Raw genomic sequence first — 26,101 nt, 5'->3', positions numbered from 1 at the left:
GTTGCGTGTGTAAAGCTGCAATTTATGATACAATTATTTATATTAATTATGCCTCTGTACACCTCACTCCGCGGCCGTCATTTGGATCCCAATTATTTCAAACACTCTTGCATGGGCTGTACGTCTGGCAAGTACTACTTCGCCATCTTCCAAGCTCTGTTTGAGCTGCTTCGGTAATTATAACTCCTGACCGTTTCGAGTAAGCCCTCTGCTTGACGCCATTTGTTACCTCGTGAGGGCTGGTGTATTACTCATGTTTTACCAAGAATGTTGCCTTTTTTTTTTTTCGAACGTGTCTCTAATGATATAAAACAAGTGTTGCTCATCACCAAAAGGTAACGTCTGAAACGTGTTTTTTTTTCTTCTTTTCTTTATGGGCGTGCTGTTGCTGTGCTTATTAAAAGTTGAACTAAGAGGAACCGTTAAGTTTCGAATGTTGAGAAACAGGAAGAATAAAATTGACTCAATGACTAGCCTCTTAAAACAATATATCAGGCGGGGGCCTGGCGTGGTTTTTACTGAAATTAGCAGGAATCAAATAATGAATAATTCATTTTCTCATCTCCAGTTTCCGTCTTATATCAATGTTGAAGATAAACAAAAATAAAATACTGTATGTATAGGCGACGTTTTCTCGGCAATTACGCCGACTAACCTCTGCCACAAATACGGTACGGTTTGGTACAGGTCGCAGCTGATATTATTCGCCACCATGTGCGCTTATACAAAAAAAAAATCACCGAAAACGACGCTCGGTGTATGTGTGAATGTTTTAATTCTCATAAAACCTATTTTGATTGGGTGGCAGCTTGCGCCACATAGCGCATGCACATCGTACTGGTGTGAATTCACGCTATTACACTGCGTGCAGCTCGTTAAAGTTTCCAGGTTAAGAATCATACTTGCATTTGTGAATTGTTTTTTCTTTCGAATTAAAGCAGCGCTACCGTAGCTTTAGGCGAAAGATATAACGGTGTTTAGGTACTGAGGTAAGAACTACCTCTCATTCGTTGACTAAACTTCAACAGGTTGCACGCACTGCCTAAGCAACTACATATGTGAACAATAACACCAATTATCACTAGATTCACTTGAGTTAAAATAAAATTAATGACATGGAATAAGTGTAGACTGGTGCGAACACCCGCTAGAGCTTGAATTAACAAAGCGGTTTTGAAATGCAACAAAGTTTCTTGCGGTTTGCGCTTTGAACTATTTACCCCCTCCCCCTTTAAGTAAATAGAAAAAAGGTGGTGGCCATAAATCGGGCATATTTCAGAGAAAGCGTTTATCAGTCACTTCCTTTCATTATGCTAATGTCTTTGCAGGACACTATGTTGAAATGCGAATCGAATATTGAAAGAATGACATTTGCATGTCTTTGATTATTTTTGGTTCACTCTGTTCGATGCTGAATTATCGTCAGCGTATTTATATTATAGTGTCCTATCTCTTTCAGGTAATCATTGCTGTTTCGTATTCGGAGGGTTAATTTGAATGAAAAAAACATTATTTCCAAGCCATTATACCGTGCCATGTTTTCTGCTGCCCACATTCGTTTTCCTGATAATAGGGAGAAATAAAGACGTGGCGTAATAGTTCTAAAATAGATCAAAATACAAGTATAAAGTACTTCGTCGAAATTTGTTTAATTACAAATCTAATTACACTTTCTAGAATATCTTAAAATTTAAGATACAAATACCACAAGAGCATTTGATCATCTTCAAATGCTATTACAAATACATTTCGTTTAAATACTGTGGCATCTTAGATTTTTATCTATATAAAGATTGCAGTTTGACTATAGCGCTTAAACTAAAAGTTTCTGCTCTAAAAATGAAATTCCTCATAAGATAGGTGGGTATAACATCAAGAAATACAATTTATTTGCTACAATTTTATTCTGGAAGGCAAAATTAAAGCAGTAAAGTATTTTCAAACAACATATCATTATTGTCACGTCTAAAAAAGAAATCACTCAACCAAAAAGTTAATAATTGTACTAACCCAGTTCAATTCTTTTCCTACCATTCCTTTTTTAAAGGCAGCAAGTTTATTGCTCATTGTACATAACAGATGTCGCGAAGAGTGCAACAAATTGAACTAGATTGCGAAGAACAGTGCACAAAATCTTGTTGCACCAGTATTTCAAATGCTCAGTCCTTATTATTTAAATGCAGCTGACCAGTGCATTATGTAATATGCAATTACACACGAAGTAGAAAATATTTGGAGTTATTAAATACGTACTTCAAATACTTTTTATGACTTCCCATTACTGGCACAGATGTCCACAGATATTATCTGGCAGGCATGAAGGCCTGCTAAGGCTATCTGACTCTTAATCCTCTCACTGTAATTTATTTTCTATCGGTTCGACCCTTTCTTATTTTCTAAACATCTGCGTTATGTGACCTTATTTGATATTTGAGTAAATTGAAAGAGCAAAACAAGTCCTTAATGTAAGAGTAAATAGTGAGCTCAAGTTGTCTTGTTCGCTTCGGCTAACTGATCCACGAAACTTTATATCAAGGTATGATTGCTTTAGCATTTCATTTTTCTTATTATTTTTGGCAGCATAAATGATGAAAGAACTGAACCCGGGCGTAAACTTCACAGGAACACTGCAATAAAAAAAAGATAAGAGCATTGATGGAACACGTTTTCTTTAATATTTTTCCACAAAAAGAAAAAAAAAATTGCGCAATTTTATACGGTTAGACGCAATTTACGCGGAGGTCACGGCCCGCTCTAAGCCCCACCCAGAGATAAGTTGCCCCGCCCATCACTACTGGATTGGCTTGGCTGCTTGACCGAACACGGTAAGAAGCCTGGTGTCTCCCTTTCGGGGCATCCGGCGCGTCTGGTCTGGCGTCGGACAATGTCTGCTAGTTGTGCGAGCAGACATGCGGCAGCCCCCGGAATTGTCTGCTATTTCACCACCGTAAATCGTCGTCTGCCATGCCTGTATGACGCGGACATGAGCGCTGCGCATCGACGTCCGTTTTCGTCTTCGTCCATTTTCTGCCCACCCCCGTCTAAAACGATTAAAACGTTCGCAAGACTCGATATTAATGCGGCGTTCTAGCGTTTCATCAAATGCGAACGACGGATAAATACAAGCGTCTGCCAGCATCTATCCATGTGTAGTGAAAAGCGACCGAGACGGCGAAAAAATATAACAAATGTGCAGTCATTTTAGAATATATGTTCTTGTTATTTTTGTCGCATGTCACCCTCGAGCAAGGTAACTGCGCGTCAAGACGCACAATTAAAACGAGACCTAAAATATTCGATTTGAAAAGCCAGGTACAGCTCAAAACTTAAGAGCTACTCGCCTTTCAAAGCAAAATGACGGGAACATTTCCTGCCTAACTTGATGCTAGCCGAGCGCCCGATTTCCTCCAGCAAATATGAATTGCAAAGTCTTACTTGTGTAGGTATATTTTCAGTATTGAAACCATGGTTGCCATCATGTCGGTTGCACAAGTCACAAAGCGGTGGGGCCCCTTTTACGGGAACCAACATCTTTACACAAATTCAACACACGGAAAAGACTAAATCAAGCGAGATCGAGCAATATAGTTGACGTAGGACTTCAGGCGTGGGCCAGCGAAGCTACGAAAACAAGCAACCGCTCAGCGTTTCTGAAGCCTCGTACTTGCGACAGTTCTTTGCCCCAAACTAGGCCCGGGTGAAATCTTCCTCTAATCACCTCGGGGAACGCAGAACGACTCGCACTCAAAAAGATGTGGGAGCTCAACGAGTTCGGCTCTGTGAGCTTACCGCAAACGCCTACCGCCATGTTCGTTATCATTCGAAACCGAAGCGGAAGGACAATCTCGGCTTAATTTTGAAATCAGTCATGACTCCATCAAGATTATTTTTTCTCAAACATTAAACAATAGTCAACTAAAATACTATCACGGCGCGGAGATACAAATTTACAACTAGCCTTTCACACGTCAATCATCTCTCCAGCCAATGAGAGATCTAACCATCTTGTAATCACGGACCGGGGAATAGGGGTCAGTAACCTCTGCCTTCAGCACATAAACTGCGTGTTTTTGTTTTTTTTGTGTGTGGTAGTCTTTTTTTAATCATACGTGTTCTTTAATAATTTTTTTATTGCAGTGTTTTTTTAATTGTTTTTCAGTCTAATACAAGACAGCTATTACCGTCACGGACAGAGAGCTTCTCTCTTCCTCTGATAATCTCGAGCGACAAGGTATTGGCAATGTTGCTCTTGCAACCTCATTTCGGGTACATGAACGAGGTTTGTAGTTCATACAAAACAAACACTGCAGGACATTTTCTCATCTATGTCAACCTTGGGTGTGTGGTACGCAAGTACAAATAGACGTAATCAAAATAACACACTTGCTCTCGTCCACGTGTTGCTAATTTTCGACCACTTTTCGTCGCATGCTGTACTTCCTCCCTATCTCTTGATCAATCGATTGCTCGCTATCGCTCGATCTTTCTGTTTATTCTGTACTCTGCGCCTTCTCTGCTTCTGTCTCCGTCTACGAACTCTCATATTTCTTTCGCTTTCATTCTCGCACTTTTCTTTTTTGTTCTTTTCTGCATGTTTCTTTATCCCCCCCTTTTTTTTTCTCTTCTGTCTTTCTCATTATCTCTCTCTATATGTATTTTTGTATTTTCCTATCTCTATTGCTTTTTCTCTTTAATGTCTCTTTTTAATCTCTTTCTTTTTTCCCAATATCCCTCCAATATTTTTGTCGTTTACTCTATCTTCCTTTTTTCTTTCTGTTTGACATTTTTTTTTCTTTCTAAGTCATCCTCGCTCTCAATGTCCTGCTTCTTCTTTTCTTTCTTAACGTATCCTCACCCCAAGCCTTGCTCACGAAGGCGGCCAGAATAAAAAGACTACGCATTCTGGCCGTCCTCCTCACAACTCTCCGACGGCGGAAGAAACAACAGCGCTCCAGTCTTCAGGGAATAAAGCCTGCCGCGAGCTATCCTGAATACGGCACCTTCACGACGGCGCACAAAAACGAGACCTAGACAGCCTGAGAACACCGGCTGCCTCTCGTCTAACCATATCGTTGCGACGTGCGAGAGGGTTCTCAATATTTGCCCTGCTCTGACCGCTGCTTTCTGATCAGAAGCCAATGGTCCGGAAACTTTAGTAGCTGACCGCGTACCTCAGCTGGCCACCACCCATCCTAAACTTTCTTCCTTCTTTTTTCAGCTCGTTCTAAATTCCTACGTCTTATTAAAACGCGAGCCCATATGTTGCTTTTAATAGTGACTTGGGCGAAGTGGGGAAAAACGTGGTTACTCCTCACACTAGCTGTCGATACTACCGGACGGAAGTGTGCGTTATATAAACGTTACTAGACCGGATAAAGGCGCCACGATAGGCTGATATAATAAACAACTGGCTGTACGCGAGTTAAGATTTTCTCGACGAGTGCGGCGACTATTTAAGTTAAAGGTTGTTTTCTTCTCACTTCTACTGGAGTGTTTTAGCAAGGAACTGCTGCGCTTTAACCGGACACCAACTCGCAGTTGCTAACTTTTGTCGGCGAGCTGGCTGGAGTTTCTTTATTGCTGATATGTCCGTGAGGTTTATCCTCAGTTTGATTTCTTTAAATCGTCGCTTTCGTAGCACATCAGTGAAGTAGTGTCTACATTATCTTGCAAAATCCATGGCTGTTTTTGCAGGAAACCGGTTTCACAAGCAGAGAAAGCAGAGAAAAGACGATTCCGTGGTTCGCGGTAAAAGTCACGCACCTAGCTTTTTATCATTATTTTTTTTAATTTTTTTTAGCATTTAATTTTCCTGCAATAAGTGTATAATTGAATCATCAGAGTCCAGAAAATCATTGCGAAAGACGCCTCTAAACGCAGGGACCTCGTGAATGCACCATCCACGGACAAAGCAACAAAATATTGAGTGTTATGAACAACAGCTTCGTTCGATTTACCTGCGCTTCTTGCACCGGTGCATCGAACTAAGCTACTGTCTAATCCAGCGTTCTTCAGATCCCTATTGTCAGTATATTAGCGTCCCGGAAGTTGCGCCACATCTCGGTATTCCGCCCGAAGCGATGCATTAAGACAGGCCGTTCTGAATGTCTGGAGGACTCCGAGGAGGGTTACCCGCACATACGGGCATTCTATGAAGAACACGATCTAACGGAGATAAATCCGCACCTACAATTAACTGCGCTTTCAAAGCCACTCGGGTTATTGTAAGCAGGAATAGCAATCTTAAAAAAAAAAGCTATACATAGAGACGCGACATACACGAAAAAAAAAACAAAAAAAACGTCCAAATAGAGAAACACGTACACTCGTCATTTTCGTCTCACAAAAACTACTTTTTTTTGTCGTTTCTTTTACAGTCAGCTTTAGCCTTGGTTAGGCGCGAGCCATAATCATTTGACGGCCACTCCGGTTAAACAGCACCAGTCTTTGACCCTGAGATTTGATCTTTATGTGTGCTGCTGCAAGGGCTCGTAATATACGCTTAGATTCACTGTGTTTTATTCACGTTTTCTCGAATCACAAGCAAGAAACAAACTGTGCGGGTGAAATATTCAAAAAGCAGTTAATGGCGCTGGTTCAGAGTGTTTTAGCTCCAGCTTTTAGAGCAGGAGTACTCTGTTGTATGAAAGCTTGAACAGCGTGCGCTTATCTGGACCAAGGGGCGCCTGATGTCTCCGCAGAAAGTGAGAAAGTGAGCCGGTGGGTGCAGGACCGCCAGCGTGGGCGTTTTAGCGTGCATCGTGCCGGGGTAACACGCAAACGAAAATTCAACCAGGCAGCAATGAGGATCGAACAAAGGTCACAAGGTGCCCTCATTCTGCAGCATTATTCACTCGAGGAAGTGTCTCGCTATTAGGAACCCCTTTGAAATGGATACCCCCACTCAATAAGCAGCATTTTCGGGTACGAACTTGGTAAATACGGGTGCAGCATGATTGTCCGGCGTGCAGAATTCCTGTCACAAAAGCTACCGCTTCATTAGCCCCACGTTTCAAAAATCCCGTGTTCAATTACCCCGTCCCGTATTCCCGGCGTGCCAAAAGCCCCGTCCTCGCTGCCCCGTCCCACCCTCTTCGCGCTTCAAGCAGCGTCTTTCCGTGTCTTAGCCTAATATGCTGAGGATCTACAAAGCGTTTTAAGCGAAAAAACAAGAAAAACTAAAATAAGGTTAACTTTAACAACAGGAGAACATAAAAGGACGTGCAAGTTGCCAATTGCATAAATTTGCATAACCAGCGATGCACCCCGCACTCTTAGAGGTATACTAAGACGTACAATGAGACCCTTCATCTACCTAGAGGAATACAATTATTTTTTGTAGGATGACATAAGAAGAATTGAGTTTTGTGGGCTGCGAGTTAACGGCTTCGAGAAAACCCATTTCTTCGGAACTATGAATCCGCGCGTGCTTCGGAGTCAACAAAAACTTTGGTTCAACGCTCATTCATAAAACTGTAACTTTAAGGACGTAGTTATTTTGCCGCCAGCCGGCATAGGAGCTGGCTAAAACATTGCAGTCAGTGTATTTTCATTGGCTGGCTACCTTCAAGGGGCGTCCAACCCTGCCGAAGCTTTCTATGAGCTCGCTGTGCCACTTCCGAAGAGAGGGACAGCGTGTTCACATATTTCATCAAGGGCGAACAATAATAATCATAATAGTAATAATAATAATCTCTTTCACTACACCGACAGCGTAGGGGTGAGCGGAGTATAGCTGTAGTCGTGCAGTAGGCGACAGACGAGTCGACGGTTCGCGAGGTATTATATCGAGCGCGAAATATAATTTGACACCTTTGATTACCCGGACTAAAATTCTAAGGGACTCTCTGGGATGTCCGAACATGACGTTTCGCAAGTGGCCACAATTAAAGGCAGGTAGGTACCTTACTCCTCTTGTGATGCCTGATATCCTACTCTTTTTTCGCTGTTTTTCTTTGATTGTGAACAACTTCCGCATTATATATCAGGACAACTTTTACACATTCCATTCTAATATTTTCTCTTTCTTCAAGTTCCCATGTCTGAACATCCATATGACATTTCTGAAATTTCGGAGTTCTTGTCCTTCCGGGAGATACCTACGATTGGGGTATTTGGCATGTGAAAACTACGATGTAATGGAAGCAACATTTCTAGAAAAGTATAAAGAGCGGCGATAACAAGTTTGACAACTTGGAAGCTCTATGGACGAAAACGTTCCTCCTCGTTGCTTGTCTTGTTATACACAATCGCTGTTTTAGAGCGCAGCTCTTAAGCGCCCGTTTGCGGCTTGAGCGGCGTCGGCATCGCCATCGCCGTCGCCGTCGGCGTAACTGCAACTCCCTCCGTCCCCCCCCCCCCCCCCCCCCCCCGAGGACGTCGGGAGGACCTCGGGTTCCTTCGGGAGGATCTCGGGAGGACCTCGGATACCTTCGGTGACCTCGAGAAGGGGGGGTCACGTGGCGCTTCCCCAGGTCACGTCAGCCCCCGAGGTCACGTGACGCCCCCCCCCCCCAGGAAACGTGAGCCCCCCCCGAGGTCACGTGACCCCCCCCCCCCCCCCCCGAGGTACCCTTCACTACACCTCCTCAAGAGCTGCGCTCTACTTTGACGTTACAGGGAGGTGTTAACGGCTTTCACTTTTAGAGCGCATCTCTTAAGCCACGACCACATTCGCGTTGCGGAGGCCTGCGGCGCGACGGTCGGCGCTGCCGTTTGCCGACCCAAACCAGTTTCCGGCTTCAACGGCGCGACGTACGGCGCCGCAGAGTCAACCGCTCCGTGCGCGGTTCAGAGCTCGGCGCCGCTCGCCGCAGAAGAGAGGAGCCAATGGGAGGTGGCGTAGATAGTGACGTCGCGATGCCATGGCAACGCTCAAGCCGGTCTTCGGCGCGTCTTTCACGTTCCGAAGGACGTGTTTCGCGTCGTCTGCTCTCCCTATTTCCCCCCGATGCCTTCCCCAACGAAGCGGTTCCTTGAAACTGTGCGACCGTTTCCATTTTTATATGACAAGACGCAGCCAGACTACATAGACAAGGACGCTAAGAGCAACCGCTGGGAAATTATAGGAGGGGAATTCGCAATTAAAAGTGAGTTTCTCCGTTGCACTTGTTGCATGTCGTCTGTGTTGTGAGAGATGTCGTGTTGATTTGGTGACACTTTCGAAAGTAGCCTTCATCTATGGCGCGCCGCCAGGGCAGCAAAGCCCAGGCGGCGCGCCAGACCTGTCCTTTCCTTCGGTGTTTCGGTAGAACCAACTCGGCCGGACCCAAAACCTGCGCCTCCTTCCCTTCAGAGCACGGCGACGTCGCAAGATCAACGAGCAGGCTAGGATAATCACATTCACGCTGATCACCAGGTCATTATGGACTTCTAAAATGTAGGCAGCGAGTGCGGAACGGAAGAATGTAACGAAGAGCAGACGACGAAAGAGCGGGAAATCCGACGGGAGGCGCGATCGCAGGGGTCCAGAGCTGTCACGTGACGCCTGCGAAACGGCGGCCAATGTGGACTCCACGCGTTGGGACGCCGGACGGCGGTGCCGCCCGGCGGCGCCGCCCAGCGGTGCCTGTCACGCTTGTGTGGTCAGGCCTTTAGGCGCCCGTTTCGGGCTTGAGCGGCGTTGGCGTCGCCGTCACCGTCGCCGTCGGCGTAACCGCGCGGTGCATTATGGGTAAATTTTCCCGAAGTAACCCGAGGTCCTCCCGAAGGACCTCGGGTTCCTTCGGGAGCACCTCGTGTTCCTTCGGGAGGACCTCGGGGTCTTTCGGGAGGACTTCGGAGGGCCTCGAATTCCTTCGGGAGGACCTCAGGAGGACCTCGGGTTCCTTCGGGAGGACCTCGGGAGGACCTCGGGTTCGTTTGGGAGGACCTCGGGAGGACCTCAGGTTCCTTCGGGAGGGCCTCAGGTACCTTCGGTAACCTCGGGGAGGGGAGTCACCTGACCCCCCCCTCCGAGATCACGTGACTCCTCCCTAGGTCACGTGACCCCCAAGGTCACGTGATTCCCCACGAGGTCACGTGACCCCGCACAAGGTCACGTGACCCCCCTCCCCCAGAACACGTGACCCTCAGTACCCTTTCCTCCTCCTCCTCAAGAGCTGCGCTCTAATTCGGCGTTGCAGGGAGTTGTAAACGGCTTTCATGTTTTTCTAAGGCACTCTCTTGAAGAAAAACATGCAAAAGTATAAAAGAAGCAACAAAACCTTTGTTCACAAACATTTTACGAATAGCATGTTAGCAAGCTTTGTTTTTACACCTCAACGTCACCATCTTGCTGCCAAAACTCATATCCCGAAACAAGCGTAGTTAGCGGGCACTGCTCCGGTCTGTTAACAAGGGAGCTCATTTCTTGTTCTGTGCCTATAGAGGCTTCCGTATTTGTAGTGCTAGCGGAATGGGCTTGTTAAAACTATGCTGAATAAATTTAATAACTTTTTTTTGCAGCTAACTTATTTGCCGATTTTAACGCAATAGTGTTAAGGAGCTTGTGTCGCAGGAAAGCCGGCGACGGTGGCGGGACGCGAAAATTATGATTGATCAATAGAGTCATAACATCACAGCCACATGACCTTGCGCGGGAGTTTCAAACAACCCACAACGCTCATGTTAAACGTGACGTGACGTGTGGAATTGAAGTAATTAAAACATAACTTGTAATTCGAATTAAAGGTCACCACAAGTCCCAAATGATTTCCCTTTATAGACCTTTTTCGCATAACCTCAAACCAGCCAGTAACTGACGTACCCTCGACTGGTGCATTTTTGGATTGCCCGCTGACACAGGGTATGCAACCGCCAAGGGTATGGGCGAAAAGGCTTAAAAACGGACGTCGTGCATGAGTTAGCTCCGAGTGCTCCTTTTTACCGTGCTGCAATTTCCGAAAATCTACGGTTGCCTGGCTACCACTGCGTGGTCGATGGATAAATAATTTTAAAAAGCATAAGAACAATAGCAGCAAGTGTGCCATGAGCACGAGAATCTGCAGCGCGAGTGTAGCTGCAATGTTATCGAGCTTCGCATTTTCCCCAAGAATCCTTATTTATGAAGTCAGTCGATTGCGAGCTTGAATCACGAGAGATTCGTATCAGAATCAACGTCCCGTTTAAGCGCACGACCACTTCGTCTACGACAAAAGGACCGATTTTAATTCCCCGTGCAGGTGGTCCAATCAGGTTATCACTGCAAGCCCCATGGTAGGTGAAAGGTATGAAAAAGTTTAAATGCCACCACTCAAGATGGAGCTATCAAATGTCGAGAGCTTACCTGCATAGACTACATTAAACTGCTCATATATACTTCGCTGTGGAAACTCAATCAAAACACCCCACCGTCTTCGTCCTCGTTCTCTCGAGGAGGCAAGGTGATGGCCTGGGAGTAGCCAGCTGGATTTAACCGGACAAGCTCCAACCAAGTTATTGCAGCTCACCATAGCCAAGTCTAGCCAGGTTCCCCCCCTACCCACACCGTTGCCTACCCCAGATAGCTGTGCTGCCAGAACAAGCCGGTATTTCTTTTTCTAAGCCGCTAGACGGCGTCGTCGGCGCCGCAATTCTCAAGATGGCGGCGCCGTTAAAGAAAAGGTCTATAGAGAAATTCATTTGCCTTAAAGCAAAATTTGAAGAATTTTAGGCAGGATTCTAACCCATTTCCGTCTTCTCAGAGTTTATTTTTCGACAAATTTGGAGTTTGTTTTTTGGAGTTTAATATTTGCCAAAGATTCAAAGTTTATCGGAGGTTATTTTTGCCTTATATTCAATTCTCCGAAATTCGGAGTTTAATATTGCAGTGTTTCCTATTAAAAATAAATAAATACATAAATATTAACCTGATATAAACGCATGCAAGAATAAAAATATAAAACACGCTTCTATCAATTAAAACTTCAACTGAATTTGGTGTCAATGTCATTGCCATTGGCAATACTGATTTGTCCCACGACAAAAGTTGCACAAAAGAGTTGCTTCGATAAACTTGAAACTTTAACATCAATAAACTCACGGAGGTAGTCGCTAGAAAGCTCAGAGTCATTCCGCTTCTATTCAATCAATCTAGCCCTCGGCCGCGCCAGCTGGAGTTGTTAAGTGTGTAATAGAGAAGTTTGAACTGCCCCTGTTCCATATTTTATACAATATGTATGGTTCATAGCTTTTATTGTTACAAAAACGTAATCTCTCCTTTCTCTGAATCGCAAATCGCATGGCCCAAACTGGAAACCAAAAGACTGGCTTTTGTCGTGACCCGAGTGTACAATGGTCAGTTGCCCTGAATCAACCTTGACGAGACAAGCAGTAAGACCCCTTTTGACAACGGTCTAATATTTAAAAGATACTTATGGTGATTGACCAAAGTGTAAAAAAAGACATATTTTTGGGGGGTTAGGGGGGGGGGGAGAGAAAGGATATGTGGCATTGGCACAAAAATTCGGAGTTTATCGGATATATTCCAATTGACAAAAATGTTCCCCGCGGATGTTTTTGGATTTTTTTTTCGGATTTATCCGAAAACACGGAGCCGTACCCATAACCCTCGTTTGCGAGCCAGACGCGCTATTTACCAAGTCACGCAAGGCACGCTTGCACGGCGAATGAGAAGGCAATGCAAACGGGACTCGACAACACTCTCGCGGTCCACTCTTAAAGGCGATCTTAAGTGTCCTCTAAGTTTTCAGAAGAATCAAGAAAGGAGGTTCCGCTCTGAGTAGTGTTTGTTCCTTTCTTCCTCCCTGTTTCATCAAGAGGATTTTCATCATGCAAGGTTTTTTTGTCAAGTGTTCAGTCGAATTTTGTTTTCTTCAAAAGACCGTTTAAATTAGAAGAAAAATGCAAACAAAAATTGTTTATATTTTTTTTCAGTCGCCGAGATATTCTCCAGCAACCACTCGATTCTGTCTACCGTGTAAAGGGCTTTTTGTTGAACATTCATCGGCTGCAGAAACCAAACCTGTTTTCAAAGCGGCAGGCTTGTGGCAGCAAACTATACAAAACTACGTGGAGCTACCTTGCTCTAACTTCATTTCAGCTCTTTTGCCATGTACGTTTGCATTTACGTTAGGCTGCCTTCAAAGAATAGCCGCCGTTAGCTACCAACCAGTAATACACTTTAGTGCCTGTTTCATGAAAAGCGACGTCACACCGACAGAATATTTGGTGGGTCTCGTTTTGACGAGTTCTGGTGGCGTCTTTCATCTCGTCTGGGCTCGGCTAACAGTCGTATATAGCGGACCATAGGAAGCTTTCGTTGAACATTCGCGGCCGTCTTTCGGTGGGTCGTACCGTTGATGGTGTGTCGTTTGGAATGTGCGTCTAACAGCGCATTAATTGATGTCCACGCAGCAACCGCAGTTCAGATTGAGGGGGACTAATGGCGGTAGAGTCTTCGTGCATCCTTCCATCGTAGACCTGAAACGGGTGGCAGGTCAAATGGCGCCCGCTGATGTCAACGGTGTTTAGTAGATGTCGTGTCGTTCTATCGTTTCCTCTCGGAAAAGGCTTCCGTTTTTGGTAAAAATTCTCTAAGCTATGTAGAGTTCGTGAAAGCAATCTTTTAGGTAAACGATTCAAAATATGGTTGCATTTGTTTGCCCGTTTTTTGTTTTTTTTTCAAATTTAGTCAAAAGACAGTATTTAGGCTCGAAGACAATGCGAACGGGACGTCAGGAGTTTGGTCAACGTGTGGTACCACACGTTGACCAAACATGTTTCACCGAGACTGGTTCGCGCTGTAGATGATCAATTTAGCCAGTAGAGTACGAAATCTAGCATGGGAGTTTTACCGTGTCCAGCAAGTATACTGATTATGCAGTGGATCTATGCTACTTTCTTCTTACTTTGCGTTTTAAACTTCAAGGTGAACCATGAACTGACATTTCGCTCAGTCAATTGCAATGAGCTTCCGCATTTCTTGGTCGCCGATGCGGCTGCTGGAGAAGAAATAGAAAAAACAGTACTGTTTCCGGAAGGCCATCGATTTTACACGCTTCACTCCAAAAGCCGCCCGCACAACTGTTTGTTCGTTCAGCCCCTTTGCAGACAATAACCGAGATCTACTAAGTATATATAAGGATGACGTGACTGAAGAAATACGACATGCGCAGTCACAATGCGCAAGCAACATTTCATGTTCATTATCCCCACGCAGACCGCGTATTTAATCTAATTACTTTTATATGGGAACGTATCTTTTTATTTTTTTTTAAATGCCCCAGTGTACTAGGGACTTCAAATGGCCTTTAAGGAATCGGCGAACAAGTGCATGCCTAGTATCGACATTTCGTGCTGATTGGTTCCTGAACAAAGCACTAATTTCTAAGTGCCGTTTCAAACGCCCGTAATACAAAGGGCAGGCGGATGCTTAAGGTTCCCCTAGGTAACGTAATATGTTAAGCTTCAATATCAGCAACTGGAAATCAAGAGCAGGTTGTGAAGGAACAAAACACCTAAAAATACTAGCTTAATTATAGACGGTATTTAGCGATTCGGTTAGACCTAGTGATTGAATGGACTTTACCTGCTTTTAATTATCTTTGAAACACAAACTTAGTGTTGCACAAAATAATGATTGCAGCATTGGTAAAAAAAGTATGTTTTGTTGAGTCTTTGAAAAGTGAAATCCATTATTCTGTTTAGGCACATTATGCCCGAAAGGATTAAATATACGGGGTTCCCATACACTTTTTTAGAAAATGTGGATGTTGTTGCATGCAACACCCGTCATTGCTGGATAGTGTAGGAATAGCGTAAAAAAAGAGGCTGCTGAGGAAAATGGTGTTTTATTACATTTTACCTGCTTCTAGGAACATTAAAAAAGCCGTTTTACCGCGGCTGTTTGGAATTGACTCTACCATTTTAATTTAAGGTACAATTTAAGATACTACTAATTTAAGATACAAACCTTGAGGTTCGAAATGCTGCGCTTTATGTGAAAAACATATGAGGACTCAGCATGCGTGTGGCCATTGTAATTTCGGAAACGTCACCTGTAAAGGCGTATCCTAGATTTGTCGGGTGTCTGAGTAAATGGCCAGGACAACAAAGTCATGATTGAGATTTCGCGTGTACAACATTTCGTCTGTATGTATAATGTGTGTGCATGCGTAGCTGAATATAGTGTATACTTGTTGCGTGTATACAAATATCTCTCGGATGCTGCTAGCATTGCTAGTATGCTAGTTGTGTTGTGTGTGCCAGCATTCTAAGGATGTTGGTGTGCGTTTAGGCGGCAACCCGAGAGCAGAATGCCTTATATCGTTCAGGGAGTAAAGTCCTCTAGTGTTTCGCGTCCATATCTATTTGGGCTCAGTCAGAACGTTCAAACCTACTAGACCTACATTCAAACGAGGCAATCCTTCTCTAACGGTATCCGCCGATAAACGCTTTGAGTTTGCGTAACGAACCTAAACCGATATGCTCAGCTGGTTTGACAACGATGAATTAACAAGGGCTGGCAAGTAGACTTGAATAAAGTAATGCTAAATACCCTACAAAAACAATACAAGAAAAACCGCACGACAATTCTTTTTTTAGGTTCTCCTTGCTGACTACCTCCGTTTTCCGAAGCAAGTTCCGTCGAAGCAATCGCGTCTTCTTCGAGAAGACCACTTTCCTTATGTGCCGCATTGCTTTCTTTCGAAGGGTGGGAATGGAGGAAACGCGGAGACTGGATTTATTGGCGGCGTTGTAATTTTCCCTCGGAGTGCGTACGAGGCAGGTTCCGTTCTATTCAGCGGGTGTTTGTTTTGGCAAATCGAGAGTGCCGAACCACCGGGGATTTGTCCGCCCGGAATCAGTCCCTTTCTTCCGCAAGATCTCGGTTCATTGGTTTCTAACTCTCAATCTTTCTATCTCAATCTCTATATCGATTCCTTTTTTTTCATTCTTAAAAATTGAATTCTTTTTTAGCGGATGTAAAAAATCTGTTTGTTTGTCCGCTCATCTGTCCGTGCGTTTCCCGTTAAATTTAGCGGGGAAAGTGACGTCACCTTTATATCCATCAATTTAGTTTCCCCGCCAAGTTTGCCGGGAAAATTGAGGTCACGAGAAGTATACGTCAATTCAGTTTGCCACTAAACTTAGCGGGAAGATTGACGTCACGTGACCTTTAGACTGAGCCAGTTTCCCATGTGGTATTAGAGGTGGATATTCATTAAGGTATATTCACTCTCCGAGACTACTGTTCACTGTCTTTAAAACAAATATAAACGATCGTTCCTCGAATAATGCATTCCATGTTTCATAGGACCCTAGAGATAAAGATCGCTGTCACTTTTTTTTCTCTTTTTTTTTTTGATACCGTAAATATTCTAGTAATAACCCCACTGTTTATGAAGAAACTGGATAGTTCGCTTTTCCGCAGAGCACGAGGATTGTTAATCACCGCCATCGACAGCATGATACAAGCGGTTTACAGGACAGAGATAACGTCTTCGAGTGAAGATATCATCTGTGAAGATTGCATTTGTATGGAGACTCGTGTTTTCGATCTAGTTATTCCCCATGTTATTTATGCGCAACGTGATGATTTGAAGCACATGTGCTTTGCCGTAAAGTAGACGCAAGGGCCTTGTTTATAAATAGTGTGGCTATTACTCTAGTAAATACGGTAATGCTTTTTGCCTCTTCCAGCCTTCCGGTATTTCTTTCCATTACCAAAATGAGCTGATACTGGGTGTCGTAAATTTTTTAGATGAACTTAGATTTGTCTTTTTCTTTACAGCATGTGGTAACATGAGAAGTACCACATATATTCGACACCTTTACCCATAGCAAGGCCGTAGCTCTGAAGTGTATTTACGTCACCCACAATTGGCCTGAACGTGGTACATATGGGCACGGGTGCTGCATCAGTCTTCGGAAGCGACTCGTGCTCAATAGATGCTCCGTTATAGCCTTCAGTAGATGACGTCATAAAAATAGCACTACAACCTTCTTATCTACAGGACATTTATAGTCTTCTAGATATGTAGATATCTAGAAGGTGGTATAAACGCTGGGTTGATATGTATATCAACCCAGAGTTTTCTCTTACCTGACACCCCGCAGATGCTAACGCTTCCCTTTCTCTCTCTTTCTTCTTTCTACTAGCGGGTTAAAGGCCGGAAAGCATCGGTGCCAGACCCAAGCTCAAGTCGCGCCCCGGTTCGGCTCCTGCTCCTCCCGGGTGGCAGTCTGGCCCGGTGTTTGAGCCCCGACGAGTACGAGCACCTCATCAACAGCCCCGACGTCCGCAGTGTCAACCCCGCAACTGGGGCAGACGGTGTTCCTCCGATGCGTTGTGGACCCCGCCGCATACCGCATGGTGAGCGACGTCGCATCGTCCATATCTTTGGGATTACCATACGAAGCTTGTATTTACGCTTCTGTGAATTAAGACAAGCGGGAAAAGCTCCTCTCGTAAAGCCCTCCACTCTTTCAGCTTAAGCATAGCGAACGCTGGAGAGGAAAAAATAAAGGGTTCAGCGCGAGAAACTTGTCCTGGTTTCTTAATCTGCAACAGGGTATAATGGTAGATATGGTTCATCTGGTTTCTTCGGTGACTTGGAGTTATTCGAATACGAGTGAGTTGTCCATGTCGCAGATTAGACACTTTCAAAAAGTCCACGCCAAGGTCTGCCCGCCTTTGCAAGATGACATACTCTGAGCACGTAATGATAACGAGCGCCACGTCAGCCTTCGGCGAACAATCGAACCCAAGGATGAGTGGATCGATGTTAATGGCTATACCCTTTGTAACGGGTGGTAGTCTGCTCCACCTATCCCAAGTGTATAACGACAAATATCTGTTTTATCCCACCCTTCCAAGTTAAATGTTCTCCTCCTAACTACCACCAGGCAGTTTTAGGATATCACGAGGATGACCTATGGGGAATCGGGCCAAACAAAACATCTAAAATCATCACCCCCCCCCCCCCGCCTTTTCCCCTCGGCAAGGGAGTCGCCAGTTTTCCTCTGGTCAAAGCTTGGCGTTTCCCCAGCGCCTGACCCACTGGAAGACAGGTTGAGACTTTGGACCGGAGCCACGCGGGAGTGATACCCAATTTTCCTGCGTCCCGGCTTTCCCCAGCTGTGTTAGTTAGTTGTGGATAATTCAATTTTCCCTAGGCAATTTCCAAGAATCTTCTAATCGCCTCTTTGTGACTGTAATCCTTTCATCTTCCGTCCTTTCTTCGTCGCCAGCAAAACCCAGGGCCCAGGCCCCGGCCAAATCCTTCACCCATTCAGGAAGGGCAGTGCGAAGCCCCGCTCACTTCAAAACCAAGTGCTCTATACTTCGTTTCACCTTAGTGTGGACTAACTGCAAGGGCTGTGCAAGCGCGAGCGGCTAGTCTTGACTGCCTTGACTAGAGCATCTGCTGCACGAGCGCTCGTGCAGCCGCCGAGGCTTTATCCAAAGCAACTAGCTCGTGCTTTTTGCATGCGCGGCGAACAATAGTTCATGCTAAGGTGAGACGAAGTATACTTTTTCGTTCTCATTATGGCAGGCGGCACATGACGGGTCTGTCTCCTGAAATTTAGCGCTATACGTCCTCGTACACAAAGCCGCCGTTCTCGCCTCAAACAGTAAATAACTTCCCAGTGAATTGTCAAACACATGAACACATGTGTTCATGTGTTCATGTGTTTGACAATGTGCCAATGTGCCTACGCTTCTTTGTCGAACTAGATTTGGCTGGGAAACTGACGTCATGGGATCTTTACCCCAAAATCAGTTTCCCCTCTTCTTTGTCGAATTTGTAATCCTGATTGAACTTGATTTTGTGCACAGTACCCCTTTGCCAAAAGACAGTCCTGGTACCACCACTCCTTTATATATACTCCTGACCTCCTCGTATCTCTTACAGTTTCATAGTACCTGGAGCTTCATAATAAATTATTTTTTTACACTTTTTCTAAATATATTATCCTCAGGTATCTCTAGATATTTGCTTCCCTCATGGAGCCAGACTTCCAGATATTTGTATTTCCCTACATGGTCTAGTACAATGTCTTTTATACTCAGGTGTCCTTTCTACTAAAACTCTAGCCAAAAGTGTGCCAATGCTCTCCACATATTGCAGCTGTTGCTGTAATGCATCCAGGTTGTCGGCCATGAGTACTTTTTTCGTCCGCATACATCAGTTCTAGTCTTACCTGTTTTGCATTTCTCCCTCCTTCCATTTACCACACATTAAAACCTAAGTTGCTCTGCTTTAAATTTTTTCCATTTCACAGAAATATACTATGAAGAACAGACGTGACAGGGGAAAGCCATGCAAGTGCACTTTTTTTTTTTTTGATGGGGGTTGTGTAGTTTCTGCTTCCCACGTTATAATTACCTTATTGTCTGTGTATACCTACTGAAGAAACCTAACCAAATTTGCATATAAGTGGTACTCTTTCAGCTGACCCCAGAGGTTTTCCTTTTTCACGTTATTGTACGCTCCTTCACGTCCAAATAAGCAAACCATAAAGGAGTTCGCTTCTTTGCTATTTCTATAGATTGAGTGGTGAAAAATAAGTTATTCTCCCGTCTTCTATCTCTTTGGAATTCAGTTTTGAGCTCACCCGGTGTTTGCACATCTTCTGCCTCTTTCTCAATTTTCAGCTTTCCGATCTGCATAGCTAGTCTTTATGGCACTGAACGTTTATCGGTTATCACGGTTATCGGGCAATATAAACTAATTCGGTCTTTGTTTCTCCTACCTTTATATGTTAGTCTTATTTTACTTAGTTTCCGAACATTGGGTATCTCTCCTCCCATATTTATTTGATTAATCGCATGCCGCAACTTCAATTTGATTGTTGTTTTAGTGTCTTTATGACTTCTATGGGTATGTCTTCTGGGCCTGTCGCTGTTCCTGCTGGGACCGTAATTTCTGCCTTGTCACATTTTCTTGTGGTAGCCTCTATTGTTACACCATTCTGCTCTTCCTCTACACTGCTGCTGTCAGTGCTCTCCAGTGTTCCCTTGTGCTCAAGCGCGAGGAAAGCCTCCCTGATTTTCTGTCTAATATATGCCCATGCGTCTTCCCCTTTACTTTTTTTCCCTCCTGTGTGGCAAATAAGTGTTAGAAACCCCCCGTTCTTCTCCCTGCGCTGTAATGGGCTCCCAAAACCTACTTGCCGCAGTTCGATATTTTTTCATTGATTTCCATCATCCACTGCACTCATGCACTCCCTTCTGGCCTGAATCAAAGCTGATGCCTTCCTTTTCTGCTCTTGGATGTTCTCCAATTTCGATGCTACTTCAGCTGTCAAGGCTATCTTTTTATTTGCCCACCAATATTGCCAAGATACCTCTGGGCGCCGCAATATGGCCGCTTTGACCTCCTTATCTTACAAACTTTTTTGGTTTGTCTTCGTTTTTGCTCCACTCTTTGTTTAATCCAATGCTTCTCTAATTTTTTATAGGTTCCCCCAAGAGTCTCAAACGTCCATTCTCTTTCTGTTTTTTTTTTTTTATATTATGTTCTTAATACGTTTAGATAATTTTCTGTATTTGAGCTTCACTTAGTTCCGTCTTGTCTCCTCATTTCTGAGCTAGTTGTTCTGGTTTGGATGCGCGAAATTTAATCGTAAATTGTTTTGCGGTCACTTCCTAAGCTTGTTGTCCTTTTTCTTTCTTCATCAATTTTCATACTTTCTATTGTTTAGTATGAGTGGTTTCATTCCCACGTTAATTTCCCGTCACATTTTTTTTTGTCCAGGGCATCACAAAAAAACTTTTTACAACTTTCCGGTTGTATTTCTGAGCCCGCCGAACTCCTCTAAGTTGGCATTCATATCTCATATGATTATTGCTTCTCCATTAAGAAAAACATCTTTGATGTCTTTTGATATACGTGCAAAGTGATCTACATTTTCCTCCCTGGAATCGTTTCCTGTTTTCAGGTACGAAACCCATAAGAGTGTTCAGTCCTTTAACCCTACCTTTCAGCCACAAGTGTTCTCCGCAGCTTTTCTTCGCTCTTTCGCAGTCTTGTCTTTTAACTGACATGCCTACACCTTTAGCTTTGCATTCACCTCCCCTTCGGTTTGATCCCATCCAGGAGTAGCCTAGTATTGACGGTGGTTCCTCCTCACCTCTAAGGTGTGTTTCTGCTATCGTATGCACTGTGAAATTTTTAGGCTCTAATTGTTAACCAATCTCCTCCTACTTTGTTCTGTTTCTACCTCCTCGCACGCTTGTGGAGCCTATATTGGCTACGTTTCCATGGATGCGACCGTGTCCCATCGAATCGAGAGGTGCGCAGTCACGCGCCCCCGATCCTCCTTTCCCTTCCTCTTCTACCCAATCATACGCTGCAAATCTCGATTATATTTGCTACGATAGCATCCATGTAAACTCAGCCATTGAGCCGAGTGTTTATCTTAGTTCTACTGGGCTTCCTGTTGCTCACACTCAGGAGCTTTTCGCGACTCAGGTAGCGGTGCATATGGTTGAGGTACATTTCCACCGGTGCCCTCTAAGCTCTGTGGGTACCCAAATAAAGCTGCAACATGACTGCCCCGCCTCTCTCCCACTCTGCTACTTTTGTCTTCTTTGTAGTGGATTCCGCCTCGTGTAAACGAAGAGGAGCCAGCCGCACAAGCTTTCTAGTTTATCTATTTTACGCCGCACTGAATTCGTTGGCTCATCCCTTCAATCACTCGGTTAACCTCAATCATCCGCCTTTCGATCTCAAGAGGCTGTCCCCAACTCCCCGCACATGTGGGATAGTGTATACTTCTACATGTATCCTCTCACTGGCCACTCTTAGCTTACCCAATCCTGCCTCTATCTGCTTTCTCAAGTTCTGGCTCCTCCCGCTCAACGCGTCGTTGAGTCCTCCATGGATCAGCGCCTAGCCACTCCCCCCCTGTTGTCCCACAATACCCCCTTTGCTTTGGCAATGGCATCGGCCATGAACTTTCCTGCCTGGGCCTCTACTTGCACCCCCCTGTCTTCTTTCACCTTGCCTAGCACCCCGGCTTCGATCCTTCCCATGTTAAAGTCTCTAACTACCAGTACTCTCCTAACCGACGACAGCTGTCCTCCCTCTCTTGACACTACGATACTAGCTTGCTCTCTATTTACCACCGGCACTAGGTTAGGCTCTAACAATCTACCTATTTCTCTCTCATTTTGCGCTGCTTCACTAAGGAGCCCACAAACCTTCGTGTCCGCACTGCTAGCTCCCTGCCCGCTAGCCCTTTGCACCTCTGGCACTAATGAGCCTGTCAACTGCCTCTTTATCTATTCTCACTGTTCTTCTAGGTTGACACTCTCCTCAACCTCTACTCTAAGAGTATCTTGAAATTCTGCCATTATTGTTAGTCCTTCCTCGCTGTTCCCCTCCCCTTCCTTAACTACGCCGATGAAACGCTCCACTCTATTCCCACACTCCTTTTTTTGCTCTTTTAGCCCTGCCTTCACGCTTTCCAGTCAATGCGCTTCTCCACTTCCTTCTCAAGTTCCGACCGCTTCTCTCTTTCCTCGTTCAGCTCAGCCTCCATGTGCTCCAGCTTGCCATCATATTCCTTGGTAAGCTCCGGCCATCTCCACTTCAGGCTCCCCCTCTCCGTCAAATCACCAACCTCTGTCTCGAGCAAAACCAGCTTCGTCCAGGGAAGGGGAAGTTTGCCCCTCATCTCTTCTAATTTCGCCTTCCACTCTCCTTCTAGCTTTCCAAGGCCTTTTCGAATCTTCTCACAAAGTTTGCAAGCGAACGTACTTTTTTCTGCGTCAGCTACGCTCTCAAAGTCAGTTTCTTTTAAATAAGACCACCGCTTGCACTCTCCACACTCCAACATGCTCAGGTTCCTCTTGTTCTTCCTGCCTTTTTTACTCACCGCCTATCTACTCAAAAGCCAGCGAGTCTAGAACATAGAAAAATCCCACAAAAAACCTAAACAAAGAGAGTCCCTCTTCTACCTTCCTATGGCCTGCCCTGCCGCCTACGCTGACCTAACTTCTTAACCCTACCGCTATTTATATCTGCCGCTAATACAACATGTACGCTTTAAACACCAGAATTATAAGGAAAAAAAAAGCACTTAGCTTCGCTAGTTGACAACAGCTCGAAAGCACGTCCACTCCCTGGCAATCCAACCCGGGAGCAATGTCAAGGACGTTTAACTAGGGCAGGACCCGGCATGACGTCATACCCAGCGACACCGGGAAAAGAACCCAATCCCAGACCGCCCGCGCACCAACGCGTTCTCATGAAAACTAAAGTCATCCAGGCTTAGACTACGTCTGCTCCTTGCCTGCAGTCTGCTTCGTCTGCTCTTAGTTGCGGCTGGCTTTCGATTCGATCAGAGCACCATAAAATGTTTCGATGCGAACCCGCATTCTCATCACAGCGGAGTGAAACCAACACCTCTTGGAAGCTAGATTTGTACGGATTCCTGAACCGGCGATGCCATTCACAGCGTTCGTGCGTACGACGACTGACACGCGATTGGTTTCCAAAGCCGCGCTACGACGACTCGTTCGAAACGACGCTCCAGGCGCGGTGTCGAGAGCGTCCGCTACACGCCGTCTTCCTACTGATCAGGCAAGTGTTGGGCTCCAAATCTCGCCTGTTCGACACTGATTCAGTGGACATTGCCATGAAATATTAGGGCAAACAACAGCGTTGCCGCGGAAATACCATGGCAACGAAGGTTGTTTGTCCCAAAAATCAATTTGACGAGCTCCCAATTAGTTGAGAAGAGTTCGTGGCCACGCCTACTTCCGTTACACTTCGCGCCATGTATGGAGAATATGGACGCCACCTCTTGCCCCTTATAACGTCATTGAGCAATGGCCACTGCCAATGTTGCCTGATGAACTTTTGAAAATTGCCTGTTGTTACCGTCGAAGGTGATAATTGAGTTTTACGGTCGGGATTAAGCGTACGGCTATTTAACTAATTCAGTAATACATCTCTTTACTGGATAAAGTAAACATTTCGAGCAAAAAGAAAAGTTCCAAGCAAAAAAAAAAAAAACAAAAAAACAACAACAACGGTATTTTGGAAACATAATAGGGTGAACTGGGCTAGTTGGCTGATGTTATACTTGATGGGGGAAACAGCTCAGAAAACACGGACTACGAAGAGGAACAAACACGACAGGACAGTATTGTCCTGTCGTGTTTGTTCCTCTTTGTAGTCCGTGATCTCTCATCTGTTTTCCCCATCATGGAAACATAATATCTGCCGCAGTGGCTCTTTCGCCCCCAAAACCTAAAGCTCCGTCCCGTTCCCACGGAAAAGGTGTCGTTGTGTCGCCAACCTTATCCTGGTAAGAAGGTCTCCTTTGAAGGTAATACAGTCACATACAGTTTAAGAAACGCGCTGTGTAATTTATTGTCTTCAGATTTTTTGCTGTGTACGTTGTTCATCGAAGCCTCTGTGAACTGATACTTTAATCGTATTTGCTGCAAAGCACTAATATGCAGATTGCAATTCGTCATGCCCTGCGTTTTTTTTTTAATCTGCGAGTGATTTCAAACCTTTATCATCTTGTTGAAAGCTAGGCTAGGTGGCGCCAGTTGCCGCCCGTTATAAATTGTACAGCCATTAGCACCCATCCATCCATCCATCCATTTATCCAGCTCCCTAGATTTATAATATTAATTTCCAAGTAAGTGTATATAGTTACACAGGCGCATGATTCTCCGTTTGACTTTCTGTGGGGCCAGAAAATGCGTGCTTTTCTTTAGTGTCGCGTTTTTCTCTATATTGTAAAGGCCGTGGGCTATTCCTGAAAATATTGTTCTAATGAACTTTAATTCAATTAAGCTGCAGCAATCGACCAACTTGAACAAATAAGCTCTTTTAAACTTTTTTTTTTTTTCTGCGGCCCGTGCACTTATTTTTTAACCGCTTGATCCGGAGGGTTCTCTTGAGAGTGCAACAAGGTTGGAGAGTAAACACAAGTGGTAATAAAAGAAGGCATATTTCCCACGTCCGTAAGCGTGTCTGTGGAGCGTTGGTCTCATAGGGTCATAGGGCTGGGTTAGGCCGCAAGGTTAACTCACCAGAAAACAATTCCGTTGTGGTATGGGCGACTTGGTATTCCGCGGCGCCGCGGCCCTCCTGAGCTAAAATCACTATCACTATCACTTTCACTATCACTACAAACGTTGAATTTATTTCACAACCCGCAAGTGGGACGTGAAGAACTGGAGCAATTACGTGATCTCTTAAATTGATAAAAAGAACTAACGCTTAGTTTACTAAGAAGCATGCAAGTTTGGTCATGAGTTTAATTGAACAAGCTTCTGGGTGGGGGTAATCCCAACAAAATAATCACTATTTTGTTTTCGGGCAGGGCACAACTTTGATATTTTAAGAGTGATATATGCTGCAAACTCATCCTTGAATACTTATTATCTACGGTGCAATCAATTTTTGTATTAATTCAGCGCGTGGAAAAGTGCAGCCATGTGAAGATTGTTTCACGGTTAAAACACCATCTTCATTTTTTTCCTCTGGGGCTGAAACAGATCAGATCGACTCTTGCTTGGCAAGACTGTACAGGCCACTTTAAAGTTTCATCAGGGTCTCGCTTACAACAAAGGCACTCTAAATTCTGCCAACGATGCGATAGACTCAAGACCACTTTTTCTTATTTTATAACAACAACAGTGACATGCCGTCTCACTGTCCTCGACCTGATATATGGGCCGAAAAACGCGAGGTATCAGCCAGACATATCCAATTTATTTTTTACTTAAGAGGTGAGAAGGTGAGAGGCACCAGAGAGGAGTCTCCACGTTTGAAGTCACCTCACAAAAATATTTGTTTCCCAAAAATATCTTAAGTATAAGAATGAAAACATGGGGTGCGTTTTAATTTTGGCGAGGTACCAGAGATGCACACACGGAGCAGCCCTGCCATCGGTCCATTGGCAGCCACCGTACAACATAAGAACCCCGATTCATAGCGTATGCCTCTGTAAAACTCGACGTTGTCTTTAACGCGCCAGTGTTCTAATATAATAACTGTCCTGGTGTCACAGAATTCAATAAATATTTTTGTCTTTCAATGGTTATGGTGTTGTCCGTCTCCGTGTTTGTGAGTGGGGCGAGCGAGCGCCGAGGACAGGAGCGCGGGCTTAGGATTATTTTTTTTTTCGTGGGAGATCGGAAAAA

This window comes from Ixodes scapularis, unplaced genomic scaffold, assembly GCF_016920785.2.
Source record: "Ixodes scapularis isolate PalLabHiFi unplaced genomic scaffold, ASM1692078v2 PGA_scaffold11__112_contigs__length_91849675, whole genome shotgun sequence".
NCBI lineage: Eukaryota > Metazoa > Arthropoda > Arachnida > Ixodida > Ixodidae > Ixodes > Ixodes scapularis.
This window is presented reverse-complemented; position numbering follows the sequence as displayed.